At 37.4% G+C, this 14042-nt stretch overlaps 1 protein-coding gene across 2 annotated transcripts in view; it reads left to right on the top strand.

Annotated features, from left to right (window-relative positions):
• The window catches only part of HPSE2 (heparanase 2 (inactive)), a 671933-nt gene that overhangs the window by 449108 nt on the left and 208783 nt on the right, over positions 1-14042 (top strand). The gene's annotated exons all lie outside the window — the stretch shown is intronic.

Raw genomic sequence — 14042 nt, 5'->3', positions numbered from 1 at the left:
ATGATTATATTGGTTTGAGATCTCAGAAGGAATCAGAAGGTAGAAATCTCAGAAAGAAGGAGCTATGGGCAAAACACCAAATATGCACATAAACTTCCTTCAGATCTTTGCCTGATCCATGAAATGTGCATATTCAAGGGAGACTCCAAGGAGCCTGGTAGAAAATAACAACTGGAAACCTGAAAAAGTTGAACAGTGATTTCAGCTGCAATCTGTCACATGAGGGACAGCTTGGAACTTGAATTTCACAGATTTAGAGAGACTTGATAAACACCTTGTGCTTTCCAGTGAAAATTAGGAGTTATGCCTCAGGAGTAAAGTCTTGTCCTGGGACAAAGGATTTTCCCTAATTCTAATGTATAGCCAAAACAGATTCACCCTAACAAAGCGTAAACTGAAGCTGCCACAAGTTGGATGATCAGCTGTTCATCCAACTTCCTGCTAGATCCAAAACAAACACTCTTCTGTTTCTATAAAATATCATCCACACTTCACAGTATACAATTAAACAATTACTAGATATGCAAAGAAACAGAAAAATGTGACCCATGGCCAAAGAATGAGCAATAAATAGAAACCCTGAGATAACTTAGGTAATGGAATTAGCCCCACATTGGGCCCTCTGCTGACAGAGCAGAGCCCACTTCAGATCCTCTATCTTCCTCTCTCTCTGCCCCCCCCCACAGCTCTCCCTCTCTTTCTCTCTCTCTCTCTTTCTCTCACTCTCTCTCTCAAAATAAATAAATAAACATTAAAAAAATAAAGAATGTTCATAGCAGGCAAAAACTAGAAACAACCCAGGTGTCCATCAGCAACAGAATAGATTAAACAAACTGTTGTGTATTCATAAGAAGGAATGTGCCTCAGCAAGGTCAAAGAACAAACTAATGATATACTCCATAACATGGATGAATCTCAGAGTCATTATGCTAAGTGGAAAAAGCCTTATATTAAAAAGAACATTTATATATTGCAATTATATGAAGTTTTAAAAATTAGAACATTGCTTTTATAGGTTGTAGAGGGTAGGGATATGGATTGAGAGGGAAGGGCACATGAGGAAGTTTTTTGGGGTGATTGTAATCTTAATAGGGGATTTGGGTACATAGGAATGTGCATTTGTTAAAATCCATCAAATGGCATTCTTAAGATTTGTGCATATCATTATATTTGTAAAATTTACTTAAGAAAAAGAACTATAAACAGATGTTAACTCTAGTTAACAATATGCCTGATAAAGTGTTGTCTACAACTTACTTTAAAATGCTTAAAAACATAAAATGGATCAATGAATGGATAGAGTGATAGATAGATTGATAAATGTGAGATAGAGAAAGTGTAGTAAAATGTTAATTGTAGAACCTAAGTGGTAGATCTACGGTTTTCACTATACATTATATATATACACACACACACACACACTATATACACTATATATTTCTACCTGTCTCTGTTAGAAATTTTTTATATTAAAATATTGTGGAAAAGCCTAAATTGTTACACTAAATAATGGTATCCATTATATAATACAATAAATTGCTGTGAAAATATTTATGTGAAAAACATAAGAATTGGGAAAATGCTTTTGTTAAGTGAATAAAGTAAAATATAAAATATACAAATCATACTTCAATAATATATAAAAATTCACATAAACTCAAAAGGCACTAATAGGTTAATAGTGTTTATCTTTAGATGTAGGGAGTATTGAGACTCTTTTATTCCCATTTTTACTTTTCTTTTTTTCTGTAATAAGCACATATTGCATTTTTGTTTATAATAGAAACCATCAGTACCCAACTCCACCCTTCTCACCCCCATATTCACCTCTCCAGAAACAAATGTCACAATTTTAGCCGCTTCTATTTGTTTCCATATTTCTAAACAACAGTCTGATGCTGCTATGTCTTGATTTTTTTTCCAGTTCAAATATTATCTATAAGCTTCCTACTATGGAATATGAGAATTTAGCTCTCATACCTCTCTAGCTCTTCATACGCTGAAATACTTTACTTTCCCCATCTTCCAATATTTTATACCGAAGTATTGGTTAGATCAGAGTTCAGCATTCACATTTTTATTACTATGTAAATATGACTCACAGCAGAGAATGTAGTATGCTATGGTTATCTTCTTTCTTTCTTTCACAACTTCCTGTTTTCCCTGGAGCTAATAACTGTCTCTTTTTCATTCACCTAGTTTCCTATTAATCTATCCCTAATTCATCCCTAAACTCTGTACCAGAGGGGTAAACCTCCTCTCTCTCTCTCTCTCTATCCAGACACCCCAGGTCCATCAGTTTCATCTTGTCCTTGTCCTGCTGTCCTGAAGCCATCCCTCCTCTGATCCCATCTGGACTGGGTTGATCTCAGTGCTTCCTGCACAGCTGTTGTCCTGGGATCTCCCTTCACCATCATCGTAGGGATTCCTTTTGACTCTCTTTATTTATTGGATCCATGCCTTTTTTTTGAGGTTTACTCCCTCATTTTGGTGGAACATTTTTTTTTTCTAGGAACTTCCTGAGAAAAGATAAATGAGGGGTAAACATGTTGAGACCTTGTATTAGAGTTTGATTTATATTTTGGATGCATACAGATTTCCCTCAGATTTTGATGCTTTAATTCCATTTTATTCTAGTTTTTCCTGTAACTGTTGAGAAATCTGATGCCTTTTTAACCTCCAGTTCTTTTATTTGCCTTGTTTTTTTTTTTCTCTCTCTCTTGGTACATTTAAGATCTTTTCCTTGTCCCCAGTGATCCTTTATGCAACTGTCTTTATATTCTGTTCACTAGATGTAGACCCTCTCAATCTGAAATTCATACCCTTCAGTTTGGGAAATTTTCTTGATCTTTTTTTCTTTGATAATTTTCTTCATTTTATTTTTTGTGCTTTCTCTTTCTGGAACTTCTGCTAGTCAGATATCAGGACTCCTCAAATAGTACTCTAATTGTTATATATTTTCTCTCCTTTCTTTTTCTTCTGTTTTCTGATAAATCTACTTAATCATCTAAATTTTCTGTTGAAATTTTCATTTCTGTTATCATATATCTAATTTCCAAAAGCTCTTTTTGTTCCTCAAGCCTTCCTGTTAATGACCTCTCCTTTACTTATTTACTTATTTCTGGATGCAGTTATCTTCTGTTTTCTCTCTGAGGATATCAACTTTAGGTGTTTGTTTATTTTGCTCCTTTTCTTCTTTTCTATTCCTTCCCTCCCCACCTTCATCCCTCCCTCCTTTCCTTCCTTCTTTTGTTTCTTTCTTTCTCCAATATTTTTTTTTTATGATTTCTGTATTAAATTGTTTCCTCTATGTTCTTCTCTCCTTCTGCCATTTCTTTATTTTGGTTTTTGTCCTTCACATTAAAGATTTTCCTCAAATGTCAAATGATTCTTGGATCTCTAGTCATATTTAAGAAAGAGGCATGTAAAGCTGATTGGACATTTTTTGTTTATGGATATTTCTTCTTAATAATGGGGGTCTATGTAGGGTGATCTGGCTGGGTTGTTACATTATGGTACCCTTAACTGTCTATATCTGTTGCTTTTTTCTCTTATGTAATTTAGTTTTTCCAGAGAAGAATTCTCCCTTCTCTCATCTCAGAAATATAAGTCAGCAGGTATTCTCACATTTGAGGAAGGGGACTAGATATCTTATTGTTTACTATGTAGGCTTTTTACTCCTCTTGTTTGCAGTATGGTTGACCCCACCTCAACTGTGCATGGTGTCTCCGACTCTGGCTTAACGTCTGATGTGCTGCTTTATCGGAAATGCGGCAGTTTCTTAACTGTGTAGGGGGCAGTGGTCCTCCAACATTTTTGTCTCAGAACCCTTTCACTCTTGAAAAACATTGAGTGTCCAAAATAATTTTTAGGAAAATCATATTTATAGATATTTACTATATTAGAATTGAAACAGAATTTTTTTTTTAATTTTTTTTCAACGTTTATTTATTTTTGGGACAGAGAGAGACAGAGCATGAACGGGGGAGGGGCAGAGAGAGAGGGAGACACAGAATCGGAAACAGGCTCCAGGCTCCGAGCCATCAGCCCAGAGCCCGATGCGGGGCTCAAACTCGCAGACCGCGAGATCGTGACCTGGCTGAAGTCGGGCGCTTAACCGACTGCGCCACCCAGGCGCCCCGAAACAGAAATTTTTTAAATGTTTACTTTTAAATAATAAACCCATTACATTTTACCATAAAAAATGTATTTTATAAAATAACTATTTTATAATAGTATTTATAAAATATTTTCTCAAAAACAAAAAAAAATTAAGTGAGGAGATTGGCATTATTTTATATTCATGCAGATCTCTTTAATACCTAGCTTAATTGAAGATGTGCAGACATGTCTTCTTATATGTTCTATGGCAATATGTTGTTTGGGTTTAAGAATATGAAGAAAATTTTAGTGTGCCTGGGTGGCTCAGTCAGTTAAGCATTGAACTTCAGCTCAGGTCATGATCTTGCAGTTAATGAGTTCGGGCCCCACATCAGGCTCTGTGCTGACGGCTCAGAGCCCGGAGTCTGCTTCAGATTGTGTGTTTCCGTCTGTCTCTGCCCCTCCCCACTCGCTCTCTGTCTCTCTCTCAGAAATAAATAAACATTTCAAGAAAATTTAAAAAAAAGATTATGAAGAAAATTTTCCCTCCCAGATATACGTATCTAGGAAAGGGAGGATTACTTGAATAACCTTTTTCAGATTATTATGGCTATTTTTCTAGATACTACACCAAAGTTCAGTTAAGTGATAGTTTCCTAAAGGTTAGTTGTAGTGTGAAATATGAAGCCATATCAGTGAACTTTTCAGACTCTGATGTATAAAAGTATGTCGGTCTTATGTTTTGAATACATATTTTACCCATGCATGATTCTGTAACATCATGCATTGATCATTCGGAAAATATTGCTTTACTGAGTTATGAGTTATACAGATCTCCCAAATGCTAACACATTTCATTATGAAACCTCAAAAAAAAAAAAAAAAAAAAAAAGCATATTCATTAATATCACCACTGACCTAATCAGAAAAGCCTTGTTAAGGTTTGGGAAGCTGACAAGCTCATGATAGCAGGTACAAATATTCTAAAATTCTAATTTTCACCTAACAGCTCAAAATTTATAATCAGCAGCAAGTTCTGATTGTTTTCATTGAAGTGACATGCTTGTTTTGTTCATTTTTGAAAAAAAAAATATCTTCCAAATACCCAAGTCTGAACAACTAAAATTTGCCTGTCATTCTTTTAATAAAAAAATTGTCCTATGAAAAACATGACCAGTTCAGTTTGCAACTCAGTTGCTGTTGAGGTGAAGTCTTTTATGTTTATTTCTATTTATTCATATGGAATATTTTTTTAAATGTGTACTCAGGTTAAAGTTTAATAAAGTTATTAGTTTTATTACTTGATCACAGAAATTATTAAGTGAAATTGCCATTTTTGTTTTATTGCAAGCATGTGACAGTAGTCCCCAGCAGTCTGCTGCTCCTGACTTGATTATGTACTTTTGTCCACTGTTGCTTTTGTACCATCAGTTCAAATGTCAACATAGTTTTTCCAATACAAATGAGAACCAAATAAGTTATCTAACGCTTTCTATATTTCATCTATCTATATGTAGTGCCAATACACCAAGTATATTTTAGTGTCATTCCCATGAAAGAAGATCTTTATCAATGATTAGTTGGTGTTGACATTAGATGGATACAAGAAAAAAACCTTCATCTTTAGGCTTATACAGACATTAATATTCTGAGATATTAACTTTGTCTTCACCTTTGCAGCTAGATCTTTAATTTAACAAATTCCTGAATTGTTGAGAAGTGGCACTAGGGTGATTTCTTTCACTAACTTACCGACTTCATTCAGCAGGCATTCAGTAATATCGATTGTACAGACTCTATCAGTCCCTCAGCCATGTGGTGCACCACATGCAGTATGATTACCTACTCTTTAAGATGCTTTTTATAAATTTAAAATTTAGAGAAGTCTTCAAAATAATTTTAAAATGTGATTGCAACACAAGACAACAAAGTGTTTTTATTTCCATAGTCATAAGAAAAGCATTAGAATTTATAAATAACTTATTGAATGATGATGGGGTTACACAGGTTACAGAAGGTATAATAGAAAATAGATTATAAAGAATACAGTAGAAGTATTGAGAACAAACTGAGTTAACTTTTGAAAACATATGTACTTATACACCAAAAATATCCCTTAGAAAAGTCTAGAATAGAAAACAAGAAAATATGAGTTATATGTTTCATTAATCACCAAAGCAGTGACACTGTCACATCATATGAACTGTGGAAAACCCCACTATACACTTGTGGTAAAATGATAGTGAACATGGCAAATAATTGTGTAATTATGAAAATAGTTTTGATTTCATGGACCCCCCCGAAAGGGCCCTGGGGCTTCCCAAGAGTCCCTGGACCACATTTGAACAACCACTGATGTAGCATAAGGGTAGGGATCTGACAATCTAGTTGTTTTTCAATTGCCCTGTTTCAGTTCACCTATCCCTTCTATTCCTGGTGACACCTTGTGCTTCCAGCTCTGGGGACTGATAGGGAATTCAGCCTCCTCTTCCTTCTGTTTTCTAATAACATCTTTATTGTGATCTTTTTCTGTCCTGTTCTTTGAGACCATGTAGGTGAATGTCCTTTTGGTTTTCTTTCTTCTTTTTTTTTTTTGGTCGCATTGCCATTGTTTTAGTGGGGTTTTGGGAGAGAATTCAGTAAATACCTGTTGTTGTTGTTGTTGTCGTTGTTTTTAATTTTTTAACATTTATTCATTTATTCATTTTAGAGACACAGAATGTGAGCAAGCGAGGGGCAGAGAGAGAGGGAGACACAGAATCTGAAGCAGGCTCCAGCCTCTGAGCTGCAGCACAGAGCCCGTCATGAGGCTTGAACTCACAAGCCACGAGATCATGACCTGAGCTGAGTCAGACACTCAACTGACTGAGCCACCCAGGTGCCCCAGGAAACCACCATATTTAACCTGAAATTCTGCTGTCTGCTCTTTTGTTTCTCTCAGATTGTTTTTTAAGTGAACCTTTTATTGGCAGTCATGAAAAGTGTGCTGAACCATGAAGGGAAAACACTACTAAATAATGTTGTATGCCTGTAATGGTCCGCACACTATTTTGGGATATTTATATATTTTATCTTGTTTCATTCTCACAATCATCTTGGGAAAAAATAATATTCCCATTTTATAAGTAAGTAACCTTTCAGATTATTCTTAGATAAAATTTGAAAATTAATTTCTGAAAAGATATGAAATCCATTTTTAGTATTTGTCAAGTTAGGCAAGCCCAGGTGTTCTCATTGTGTGAGCGATAGCAGAGACCAACAGGATAAAATTCTATGGCTGCATTTCCCAGACATCAGTACTTTTAAGAAGCTCATCAGTTGGTTCTGACATTTCGTAAGGGTTAGGAACTACTGCCCTGGAGCTTTCTAATTGAGCATCAGTAGCCCCTGGGCACTTAAACTGCAGAGAGCACACAGTGTGTGCTTCTAGACCAGCAGCAGCAGCAGCACTTGGGAACTTGTTAGAAATGCAAATTCTCAAACATCATCCCAGAGCCACTGGCCGGGACCCAGCATTGTGCCCTAATATGCCCTCTGGGTGATGCTGGTCACACTCTAAAGCTGGAAGCCACTGCCATCAAGATTGACTGCCTAGATCTGATCTCTAAGAATACATTTATTACCAGGGTTTTTGGCATAAAACTTTCTTCAGAAGCTTCTTTTCTGACATGTGGATGGGAGAAAAGATGTAAGAAAAATTAACCTGGGAATTGGCCTTCAGAAAATTCCTGCCCCTTGTAGTCAGAGTTAAAACTTTAAGTCATCTAATTTTCAATAAGTTTTTCTCTTATAGAGAAGTCAGCACTTTTCTCTTGTTGGTCTTAGTCTGCACTTATATATATCATTCCTCACTTCTGCTGTTGCAGAAAAACGAAATATGGTGAGTCTACTACAGCTGTAGGCTTAAAGAGATCAATTTTAAGAGATCAATTCTATAATTTAGATTTTTAGCTACATTTAAAAGCATAAAAATGAACATTAAAAAAAGTCATTGCAAGTGCAACTATAGATTTGCCTACAATATAAGTAAATGTGAGCAAAATGACTCTGAGAATAGCATCTATTGGAAATTCACGGGTAATGGGACATTAGAATGACTTGTTAAGCAGAGATTCTGTTTAAAAGGAAAAATTGAAGGAATCCATCATATCAATACTCAATTTTAGAGAAAAGAGTGCTAATGAAATGTGGGCCCTATTTAGAAAAAATATAGAAGCAAGATTTAACAATGTAAGTGAATCATAAGAGTGTTTTAAGAGTGTTAAAACTTATTTAAAACACTATTTTGGAAGCAAATAACCTATGGAGCTGTGCATTATGGTTTGTTAGAAAGAACAAGGGCTTTGAAGTCAAACAGTCCTGGACAAAATCCCTCTGACCGTTAGTAGATTTGTGGCCTTGAGGAAGAAGTAAATCCTTCAGAGGGATCCTTCAGTTTTCCCCTCTATTAAGTGGAGCTAATGCCTACCTCATAGAACTGTTGAGAAGGCTAGGTGAGGCATGCATGAAAAGCACTTTGCACAGTACACTCAATAGGCTGAGCTCTTACAAATGGGAGTTCCCTTCTTCCTTCCCCTTCTGTCTTTCTGTGATCCTTCTCCATCTCTCTGTGCTTTTGAAAGTGTCCACTATATACAGATGCTTAGCACATATTCTATTACTGAACATTTTTATAGCATTCTGCAGATGCTCCAAGGCTTTGGCTTATGGTCTTTTCAGCCAAAGGAGGAAACTGGGTGGTTCTGTGGAATAATCCTGTTGTGTTTTATTGATTAATCCATTCAAAACATATTTATTGAGCACCTACCAGGTTCAGGCACTGCTAGATACTATGGATACACTAGGGAGAAAGGAGAGACACGATCCTGCCCCCTGGGGAGCTTAGTAGGAGTCTAGTTAGCAAAGAGTTTATCCTTCTAGTGATCACTTTGGAAACCATGCTTTTTCTCCTTCCAGAAGAGGAGGGAGAATGGGAGAGGTGCTCCTGGTGGAGGAAGTAAGGATGACAATTGGAAGAAAATCCTTGTGGGCTCGAGAGAGCTGTGCTAGACAAATATCTGCTGTAGAGGATTTAAAAAGGAAAGGATAAGCAGGGAAGAAAGCCATAAATGACATATGGAACTGGGCTGCAAACAAAATTAGAGAAAAAGGAAGAGAGAGAAAGAGAACTTTGTAAAGTGAATTGAAAATTCAAAGAGCTCTTTGTGTTAGGAAGACTATATATACACAGCTGCATGTGTGTGGTGTGTTTGTGTGTGTGTGTGTGCGTGTGTGCATGTGTGTGTATTTAATTTTAATTGAGCATTTTCTGGGGGCAAACTTTATGTGAAGTTCTTTACAGAAGTGATCCAGAGCACAGATTTTGCTGCCTAGCAGACTGCATTCAAATCCTTAGTACCTACTGTTTGTGTGAACTTAAGCAAGTTGGTCAGAACCTCATTAGCCTTAATGACTTCTTTTGTAAATTAGGCGTAATACCTATGACACAGGTAGTAGGTTCCTTATCATCAGCCAAAGGGGTATTTGTAGCTTTTCTCTCAACCTAATTCTAGAAGGCTGTGTAGCCTCCATTAGTGGCTCTCTTTACCTCAGCCATTACCGGGGTAACTGGCTTACATGGCTACTGTTGATTTGGACTACTCCTTTCTCATTTGGAGTGTACACACATATGCAAAACCCCAAAAAAGGCACGGCATTATCTCCAGGTTTCCACAGGTATCTCCTTTGCCTAAGGAGGAAAAGTTTGAAAAACACTGGTCCAGGGCCTTGTGCATAGCTAATAACATCTGTCATTCATTAAAGCTGCCCAGGCACATTATGTGCATTACATCAAGGGCATCTGTTAAATGTATGGGCATTAAATGGGCTGCTTTTAGAGACTTACGAGGCTTGAAATCCCAGGATCACCCCTTCTATCTTTGTGCCAGGTCCCAATCGTCCTTGTCTCAATCACCCTGGAGCCCACCCTGGGGAAATGCTAGTTGGCAACTTCATGGGAAATGGAAAAGTGTGGATGCCAGCTTCCTCACGCTTACTTTCTTTATTCCTCTGTTAAACAAGTTTTTGGCTAGTCTGGAGTCAGACAGTCTGGTTTTAAATTCGGGCTCTAACACTTATTTATCATGTACAAGACCTTTAGCTGCACTGAGTCTTAAATAGGGTTTAAATGAATAAAGGAAGTGCTGGGGGGGGGCGAGTGGAGAGCAAACCACAGTATTAAATAGAGTGATCTTCAAGAATGTGGCATTTGAGCAAAGATATGAAAGAAGTGAGGGAGTCAGCTAAGCAGACACCCTAAGGAAGTGTGCTCCAGGTGGAAGGGACAGCTAAATCAAGATCTCCAAGGTGTGAGTGGGTCTTAGATGTTCTATAATTACCCACCATGGAAGATTGCTCTGAGGATAAATGCGATGACGCATGTAATGCGTTTAGCATAATACTTACAATCAGGAGTGTTTAGTAACTTTCGATCATATGATTGCTCAATTTTTTTATGGCAGTCACATTTCTAAATGTTCAATATGTTGCAGAATCTTTCAAAATGATTCATCTACATAGCACATGAGTGGAATGGTGCCTTTTTGAAACTGGTTTTCTTCCACACATACTCTTGACTTTTATACATACTACTTTGAGGTAAAAAATATATATATATATTTATTGTCTCTGAATAAATTCCTTCCTTGGCAACAGGCATGAAAAAGCTTTAAACTGTGTTATCTTAAAATTTTTGGAAGCTAAATGGGAGATGTGACCACTGTTCCCATGTCTCCAGCTCTTTTATCTCTCCTTCATTGTTTATTATCAGAAAGGTCACTACAGTCAAAAGTACAGCCACCTTCTAGGGAGGACTTTCCAATATTTCCAGCCAGCCGAACCATTTTTCCTTTCCATGTCTCTTTTCATTTCAGAAAAAAAGAATGAAAGATTTTATGTTATTAGAATCCCATTTTGGCTGTCTCAAACTGCAAATCCTTGGAGAAATTGAAGCTCTATATACATAGTGTTCTGTGTGATATATTGTGTGGGGTGAGCATGATGAAAATAAAAGGGAAGAGCACTAACTGAAAGCCTTCCATCTGCCAAACGTTGTTTTAGCTGTTTTATATAAAATTAAATCCCTGAAAGACCTGACTACCTTGCTACTCAAAGTGTGGTCCAGATCAGCAGCATTAGCATCTCCTGGGAGTTGTTACAAATGCAGACTCTTGGGCCTCAACACAGGCCAGTTACTAAGTCAGAATCTGCATTCTAATAAGGTCCCCAGGTGTTTCATATGCACATTATAGTCTCAGAAGTATTGCCCTGACAAGGCAAAATGAGAGCAGGTATCTTTTCTAAGTACTCACAGCTAATAAGTGATGATCCAGGATTTAACTGAGGTCTGTTCACAGAGAAGAGTGCTTACTCTATCACTATACTATTTCCCTCACCAGTTCTTTTTAATAGGTGTATTTTGTAATCTACTTTATAGAGAAAAAAAGAAATAGATCAGCTTCCCCTTGAACGTACTTTGAAAGCATTTGCCCCGACAGGATGTGTATAAACACCTGGTCCAAAGCAGTGGGCCTAAAAGATGAGAACTGAGTTTGTGTGTGGCTGTGGGTGGATGAATCACATGTTCCTCTGCTCTTCTGAGGTAACCTGCCTTTCTGTTGAATTAGGGAACCCAAGTGTAATTGTTGGCAGGCTTCTCCCCAGATCCTACACTGATGAACAGAAGAATGGGGAAAGGCAGACCATGGCCTGAGGAGATGAACAATCTGGCGTAGAAGTCAGAGAATGTCTTTTTTTATGAGCAAGGAGGTATTTTTATGGTTTGCCTTGAGTGAATAGCCTCTGATGTTGGGAAAACAGACTGGGAACAGCTGGACCACACTTTGGATCAGTTGCCACAACAACTTGATACATTTGTCTCTGGTGTCATTTGATCCCTTTGAGAGCTGTATTACCTCAATGTGGATGTTTGACTTTCAGTCTTACTTTGTGCAGTAAGCACGTCTGTTTGATTGTATTCCTCAGATTACATGGAGTGTTGATTATACTCCTTTGGGAGTTTGGATTCTAGGATTACAGAACATGGTAACCTCACAAGTGACTGGATCCCAGAATCTCATAGAACCATTGTTATATTTACCACCATCAAAACTCTGATTTCCAAGGGCAAACCCTACCTGAATAGCATCTGGGAAAATTATAGAAATATTTGAAGACATCTCCAATTTTCAATTTCTGGTAATATATTCTACATTCTCATCTCAGATGATCTTTGTGAGCAATACTTTTGAAACTTGATATCCGTACAAAAGTTATTATGTTACTATCATTATTTAGTATTTAACCTTTTTCTTGGAAAAATTAAACAAGGAATACTCACCATTTGAAGGTTTGCAAAGTAGAATTGAATGCACGTATGTGATTCCAAGAGCATCTTAATCTTTTCTCTTAAGAGATTTAGAAATGACCAGTCCCTTGATGACAGATTGAGAGTGAGCCTAGCTACTGTCACACTGGAAAGGGCTGAGTGTTCTGCGTGAATCATTTACCCTGACAGACATTTGTTCTCCTTAAGTGGCTGCTTTCTCCTCTCTTTGATAAGAAATGGTCAGGCACTTCTGTCCCAGCTCCCAATTAATGGCAGCTGAAACTAGAGGTCCTGATAAACTTCTATTACCATGTCTGTGTCCATCATCATCACCATCACCACCTTCTCTGAAAGCCATAGGCTCTTTTCTAAAACAAAATCTCCTCTGAGAGTTCAAGAAAGCAAAGAAAAACAACAACAAAATTTATGTCATTAGAAGCTATGGAGGATGGTTTTGAGCATGTGCAGGATGTAATTTCATTATAGTCTAGAGTTACATGGCTGTTTCTGGGATCAGGGAGTTTCTTAAACAGAATATACTGTTAGATGGCAGCATAACTGTGGTTTTCTGCTGGTATTTTGGTGCGGAGGTGGATGGCTGTTTCCTGTCATTTTTCTTTTGTTCCCCTCTCTATTCCCACTTCATTTCATGTAAATAAAAGGAAACAAAGAGTAACAAAAGCACCACCACCAACAAACACTTATGTTAAAGTTCCAAACTTGGCCTATAGAAGTCAAGGAATTCAAATTTTCTATAACTCTTAACAATTCACTTACATTGTAATTAGTATACTTTTTTTCAATGCTTGTTCAACTTTTACATAAGATGCTTTAATGTGAATCACATGAAAAATATGGCCAAACGTTATGAGCAGTTTAACATTTGCATTTCCTGTTCTGTGTGGGTAATTTTGTAAACCTTGGGGTTAGCCTAACAGACTAGGAGGGGGGTGAAGAGGAAGTTGGCCAGCTGGGTTTGGAAAATGCCCTTCTGGATATCTGGCATGCCCAGAGTGAAGAGATGGGTGATTTCCCAGTGGCACGGGGGACGTTTTTATTTCACGAAGAGCAGAGTTTTGCCATAAGGAGAGCATAAAGCCTCTACTCCAGACAGGGCAAAATCAGTGGTATCACCAGCAGCAGCAATCTTCCTTTGCTTAAGAAAACCAACCTAGTGAGGGCGCAGTCTATGGGCTGGTGGAACTCAAAATCTCAGGAAGGACCTCTAAATCTAAAGAGATTTCCCAGATCCTTATCCACTTATCACAGGAGCCAAATCTCTAGTGCTGTTTCTTTGGGTATAGGGTACCTTTTAAGGTAATCAATCCTTTTATAATTCTGATGAAAACTATCGATTTTCTTAGAAAAATGCATGTGTATACGCCAAAATACACGCACAGTTTTAGACAAGTTTTCAAGGCTTTTATGGATTCCTTGAAGCCCATCCTTGGACCTCATAAGGAATCCAAAGACCCTATGTTAAGAACTAGGTTTGGACATCTCTTCCTCCTGCCCTCACACCACACTACTAACTCATGCCCCCAAGTTCTCATTTAAAATGCTTTTGAGGGGCGCC

This window comes from Leopardus geoffroyi, chromosome D2, assembly GCF_018350155.1.
Source record: "Leopardus geoffroyi isolate Oge1 chromosome D2, O.geoffroyi_Oge1_pat1.0, whole genome shotgun sequence".
Lineage (NCBI taxonomy): Eukaryota > Metazoa > Chordata > Mammalia > Carnivora > Felidae > Leopardus > Leopardus geoffroyi.
This window is presented reverse-complemented; position numbering and strand designations above follow the sequence as displayed.